This window comes from Cornus florida, unplaced genomic scaffold, assembly GCF_030987335.1.
Source record: "Cornus florida cultivar Cherokee Brave unplaced genomic scaffold, ASM3098733v1 CherokeeBrave_3.0.0_Hap2_Chr05, whole genome shotgun sequence".
NCBI lineage: Eukaryota > Viridiplantae > Streptophyta > Magnoliopsida > Cornales > Cornaceae > Cornus > Cornus florida.
This window is the reverse complement of record NW_026775575.1, coordinates 36,595,737-36,603,123: the sequence shown is the minus strand read 5'-3', so window position 1 is coordinate 36,603,123 and position 7,387 is coordinate 36,595,737.

The following is a 7,387-nucleotide window of genomic DNA, read 5'->3' as shown; positions in this document are numbered from 1 at the left end:
TAAAGGCAAAACAATTACCAAAAAAGATGGAGATCCAAGGAGAAGGTATCTTGCTAAGGGATCTACAATAAGTGAGAACATTCACTTTAGAGGAAAGATTTAAAGATTTACTTAGACCTTTGATGTAAGTATTCAATTTGTTAATTGAATGATACATCATATTTTAGTTTTACATAAAACTTATCTCTATGTAATGAATTAAGATTTATGAATCAAAATCCCTCAAAAAGTTTTTAAAACTAACACGTTTCCCAACAGTGGTATCAGAGTATGGTTTGATTCATTACTAGAGATCATGTTTTTATGAAAACCATCATTCATGGATCCAAATTTATATATGCATATGTTTATATTATTATATGATTATGATGTATGTATAATTATGAATGAATGATGATGTATGTTTGGGCCATAGATGAAGCTTATAGGTTAATTGAATGTAATTTTATCTTTGGATGAATGTAATTAAGGCTTTGATTTAGCCGTTTGAAAGTTCAATGATGTAATTTAATTTTTTCCATTGTATTTCAAATTGTAAATATTTTTAAAGCCATGTAATTTTCATCAAAGGATGATATGAAGCTTCAAGAAGGTCCAAGAGGGTTAAATTAGGGTTCAGGAATTTTCTGAAATTTTTTTAGAATTTTTCGGAATTTTTCTGGAATTTTTAATGCCGGATTTAATTTCTGGAATTTTTTATTTAATTTCTGGTATTTTTCGGCACTTTTCCAGTGACCGGAGGCTCGCCGACGGCAAAAGGTACTGCCGGAATATGACAATGGATCAGGTGTGATGCGGTACACAGCCATACTATGCAACCTGATCTTTTACTGCTGACCAAGTCAAAGAGAAAAAAAAATAAAAATAAAAATAATAAATCTGGCGCGTGAGGAACACGCGCCAGAAGTGGCAGCAAGAAAGGGCATGCTGGCGCGTGTAAATTTGTCCCCACGCGTATGGAGGCACGTGTGGGCGCAACCCAGCCCGTGGGGGCGCGTGTCTTGCCCTGCAACCTGCTCCGGGCGTGTGCGAGCACGTGTGGGGTCCTCCGAGCGCGTTCCAAGCGGCGTTTTGCTTCTCCTAACGCGTACAAGTCTCCTGCAGGTGTTTACAAGCTGATTGAAGATTGTCGTGCAATTATTAGAGCAATTAAATGTTAAAAGCTTAATCCATTGGCCATTTAATTTGCTTTTGTCTGTTGTTTATTGATGTATGTGATGCATGGGATAGATAATTGTTGATTAATTATTATTCATGTATTGGATCTATGATATTTAATTCAATGACTTGATTTATATTATTAAATTATGAAAATTAATTGGATTTGATTACTAATAAATTTGAGAACACTTATTGGGAAACGAAAATTTATTTTTGTAAATTATTTTTAAAGTGTGCTTCAAATTAAATATTAGTGAATCATTTAAAGTCCAAATATTTTCTAAATTTAATTGGATTAAAATCAAGACGTTTAGCATGCATCATATCATGTATTTGAATAAAATAAAAACCCTAATTATGAATGATTAAAAATTGAGTGGGAGCGGGGATTTTTATCCATTGCCTCAGGGCCTTCGTTATTAACACCATTGTAATTAGATCTTCAAAAATAAGGCCCCACGCATGATTTGAAGAGTCTTAATATTACAAGAATGGTTGTCTCATGAAAATAATAATATTAAATGTTCATTGTAATTAGATCATTAAAAATAAGGCCCTACGCATGATTTAAAGAGTCTAGATTATAATGACAAGATATTTAATGTTTTATTTTTCATTAGAGCATTTATAACGTTATACACTCAATCTAAAATCAATAGTGTTAGCTCCCCAACGGAGTGGTCTACACTAAGTGATTTTAGAAAGGCTAAACATAATCGGGAATCATTTCATATAGATAGACAAGGCATTGTCTTAAGATATATGGAGATGATGGGATTTGCCCGCCAATAGTAATAATGAACTTCGTCAACCGAATAAGTTATTGGCGTATTGATTATCCGATTTTTCATGCAGTGGTTAAGGGACCCACATATTATTATTTTAATGGAAGTGCTCATCAAATAGCAAATGAATCCCAACAATAGTAATAATGAACTCCTCTATTAGGATAAGTTATTGACATATTGATTGGTTGATTTATTATACTACAGGGTTGAGGGACTCGCATTAATTAAAATGGATTGTTTACTAATAATGATAATGATCTCTTATTTTATTGAGATTTATTATATTATGTGGTTAACAAACTCATTTTAATTTTAAATATGCATTATAGTATTAATAATTTACCTTGCATATTGTATGAATGCATTTATATTCAGATATTATGTCTAGTCCATTTTATTTGCTTGCTTACATATTTAATGTATTTTGACTTATTTATATTGACTGGAAAAAGGAACTTAGATATTTTATTCACAACGTAAGGGTACAAAATGTATTTAATACTTCTATACCTCATTCCTTTACTTTAAGATACTTAATGAGATGTTTTAGTGAGATTAGATAGGGCGTATGCCTACGTACTATGTCAGACTTGAACACCATCAAGATAGCATAATGAACTCCAGTATGAAATTATATTTTGAAAATGATTATTTATTATTTAAAAATTAGTTGGAGATCAATAGGGCTAACTTGGGTGGTAAGTTTCAAGTTGACATGATTATTACCTTGTTACCAAACTCGTTCGACTCTTTTAGAGTGAACTAAATAAGGAATCAGTTTGAGTTCACACTCACTGATATTCTTATAGAATTGGTAACAAATAAAAGGATAATAAAAAAGTATTGGCATTCCTATCAATCTAACCTAGTCTACTTCTAGGCCCAAGTGGAAGGGCAAAGCAAAGAAGAAGGATGATAATAGGACTAGGCTGGCACAAAACATGGGTATCTAAAAGGTTAAACGGAATAAAGCAGTGTATGTTGAGGGCGAAGGAAATTTATTCTTTTGCCGCTAACTAAGACACTCAAGGACGGACTGTCTAAGCAATGACGTGGCATAGGAAAATATATATTTAATCATTGAGCCATGTTATGTGATTGTATCTATTAATTCCTGATGGATAGATTCTGGAGCTACTAAACATGTTTGCAATTCGTTGCAAATCCAGAAGCCTCGATGATATGAAATATATTTGTATTTGACCTAATGTCAAGATTATAGCTAAGTCAGTGGGAGTATTACATCTGAAATTAGAGAGTATGAGGATATTAGTATTAGAGAATTATGTTTATGCACAGAAGTTAGAAGCAATCTAATTCTTGTTTTACTTGTGGTTTATAAAAACTGTATTGTTATTTTGTAAAACTGGTTTTATAAAATTGAATAGATATGCGATTACTTCTAATGCACTGAAAGATGGTTAATGTATTATACTCACAAACTCTTAAGATTGCAGGATGTAGAAACTAATGTTGCATCTTCTAGATTGAATGTTAAGAGAAAAATTGTTATTCCTGACCCATTGTATTTTTAGTGTCTATTTTTGGGTTGTAATCAGTCAAAATGAGATTCAAAGATTGGTCAAAGAAGGTTAATTACCTAGTGAGGCAGAGGAGCCTAATCCAAACTTGTGAATCCTGTTTTGAAGGATAGATAACTCTAAAGGCTTAATCAGCCAGATGAAATAGACATAAAGGACAATTGGAGTCGGTACACACAGACACGTGTGGTCTTATGAACATCCAAGCAAGATTACTCACGTTTTGGATAAATTTATCTGATGCGACATAAGTCTTAAATTTTTGGTATATTCCGAAAGTGTCAAGACTGACGTGGAGCACAGATTAGGTAAACTTATCAAAACACTTCGATCTGATCGTGGATATGAGTATTTCTTGGGATAGTGCAAAGACTATATAGTCAATGAGGGTATTGTGTACTAGTTTTCTGCAATTGACGCTCAATGGACTGATGTGTCAAATAGGAATAACATAATTTCTACTTAACATGGTTAGATCTATGAACAGTTATGCTACATTGTCTCTTTCATTTAAGAGTTTAGCGTTAATGATGTCGATGCGTATTATGAATTGCATTCCATCTTAGTCTGTCTCAAGGATACCGTTTGAGCTGTGTTTTTTGACTAAATATTAGTTTGAATCACATGCACATATGGGGTAGTCTTGTACATGTGCGCTTGATATGGACAAGTAAGTTGGAAGCAAATCATAGGCATGCTAGATTTGATAGCTACTCTAAAGTCACTAGGATGGATTATTTTATGATCTCAAAGATAAAAGTTAATTGTTTTCACTCATTGTTTATCTATAGGAGAATCATATTATGAATCACATACCTAGTAGCATAATGTTAGAGAATTTGGTATGAGTACCCGATGTACCACATGTGAACACACTTATTATAGAGATTGTGAATAATATATGAATTCCCTATTGATGCGTTAGCATCATCTAGTACACAGATTCCTGCATTGGTACATTGATGTAGTGGGAGGATTATCATCCAATCCGACAAAATCATGTTTTTAGGTGAGACCATTATGGACATCCCTGTTAAACATGAGTTGGACCCAGTAAGCTACACGGAAGCGTGAACCGATATGGATACAGATCGTTTTGGCGAGTTACTATGAAATCAGAGTTGGAATCTATGTATTCTAATAAATTCTGGGATCTTGTAGAACTTTCTAGTAGGGTGATTCCTATGGAAGGCAAGTTAATCTACAAAAAGATACCAAAAGATTTATTAGTGAATAAATCATGAGTGTACAAGGGAATGTCATTATTTTTCTGATTCTATATATATTGATGACATCCTACTCATTTAGAACGATGTGGAAGTTTTGTCATCGATAAAGAGGTAGTTATTCAATTACTTTTAAATGAAGGATTTTCAAGATATAAGCTATATTCCTATGATCAAGCTTTTGCAAGATCAGGTTAAAAGGAAAATAGGCTTATCTTAATTATCCTACATTGATAAAGTTTTGACCAGGTTTGGTATGCATAACTCAAAGAATGAGTTCTTTCTTTATTGATATGGATTGCTCTCTCTAGTAAGTAGTTTTCCGAGACTAGCAGAGAAGATTGAGCAAATGAGACTGGAACTATATGCTTTGGCATATGGAAGTCTCATATATGCCATGGTCTATACCAAATAGGACATCCGCTACATAGTAGGGATAGTCAAAAGATATCAATCCAATCCTGGACTTAATAATTGGTCTGTTGTGAAAAATATCATTAAGTACCTAAGGAGGACCAAGGATATCATACTCATTTATGGATGTGATGATATGGTCCTAGTCAAGTATGCTAGTTCTGATTTTCAATCAGAAGTAGATACTATGAGGTTCATGACTTAGTGTATGTTCACTTAAGGGAAGGGAAATCAGTTGGTAGATTGTTAAGCAGATTTCAACTGCTGATTCAAATCTGCAGGTGGAATATATTGCAGCCTTAAAGGCGGCAAATGAAGCCTATTGGTTTGATATCACTGATTCAGAGGTTGTGGAGTATACTAGCTTGCCTATTGAGCTATGTTGTGACAATAGTGTAGAATTAGTCCAAACCAATGACCCAAGGTTCTATAGAGGAACAAGATACACTGAGAGGAAGTATCATGTTCTACATGATATTGTCCGGCAAGAAAATGTACTTGTAGCCAGAACATTGTATTGGAACACAACTTTGTTGATCCATTATCAAAGGTGTCATTGATCAATAATTTTAATCATCATCTGGATAACATTGGTGTTAGGTGCAATTTGAATTAGCTATGAGGGTAAGTGGGAGCTGTTGGGATTTATATGCCCTGGTATAGCAAATTCCTATTTGGATTAAAGTGACATAAGTTCATGACGTTTCTGAAATATTTATGTTTTTATACAATTGGTGAATTCAATGTATTATGTTTCGATTCATTATAGAATTGATAGTGTCCACTTGATTACAAGAGATATTTATATATGTATGTGATGGCGATCAATACATAAATATAAATAATAATCATAAATGGTTCATAGTCGGTAATTATGGATGGACTCATAATTAATTAAGACTTGAACTGGATCCGCGTTAGGTTGAGATATATTGCGAGAGCCGTCGTATGCAATTGCTCCCTATCACCGTCACGGCATTTGACTCTTAAGCATGAGAAAATTATAATCTTTTATTAATTAATAATTACTTTGATTTATTAGGCAGATTCTTCGGGATCTTTAGACCGATACTTTAGGTAGTTATGTAATTAATAGTCAGAGAATTATATTTTCAATATTTGCATCATTGCTACTTGTATTTATTTTGTATTGATTATGGTTGATCACAAAGTAAATTCGAAGGCCTTCGTATGTTTTTAGACAAAATGATTTATTATATATTTATTTATTTAAATTATTATTTTTGTCAAACAAATATTTTTATTGTGATCGAGTCAGAAATAATCAATGGTACGAAAATAAATATATTAATTAAGTAGTCGGATTGATGGATTTATTTATCCGATAACTAATTAAGAATAGAGGGGTCAAAGTGCAATATTGACTTAGAGGTTATTTATTATTTAATTGGAATTCAATTAATTTCTTTTAGTGGAGTAGAAATTAATTTATGAATTAATTGAATTGGGTCCATAGATCGGGTCAATTATTAATTCATTGTAGCCAATAAAATAATAGGCCCAATGGATTCTCACTCATAACCCAACTTGATATTGGAATCATATTAGATTTGAGACATATGAATTAGAGATTGAGAAGTATTTGTTGTTTTCTTTTCTTTATTTTTATGTTGCCTATAAATATACATGGTTTATGTATATTTTGGGGGTGATTTTTGGAAGAAGGAAAAAGGAATAAATTTTCTCTCTCTAAAAAATTAGGGTTAGTGTTCTCATCTAATGGAGGCTCCCACCAGCCTAGTTTTCCAAAGTCATTCATGGAGGTTATGAGTGATTCCTAAAGGCAAAACAATTACCAAAAAGATGGAGATTCAAGGAAAAGGTATCTTGCTAAGGGATTTACAATAAGTGAGAACATTCACTTTAGAGGAAAGATTTAAAGGTTTACTCAAACCTTTGATGTAAGTATTCAATTTGTTAATTGAATGATATATCATATTTTATTTTTACATAAAACTTATTTCTGTGTGATGAATCAAGATCTATGAATCAAAATCCCTCAAAATTTTTTTAAAGCTAACACATTTACCAACACCAGCAACGGGTTCCTTCACAAAAATTGTGAAAGCCCAGAAGTTCCTAGAGTGAACAAATGGACAAAGATTCAGCAACCAAACTAGCAAGGATTTTCAGCGACTCAGCCAATGTAGACCATATGTGTACTGATGTATGTTCACAATTTGAATTTAGGGGCTCTTATGTTTGTCTATACCATGTTGATTGAATGGGTATTGAG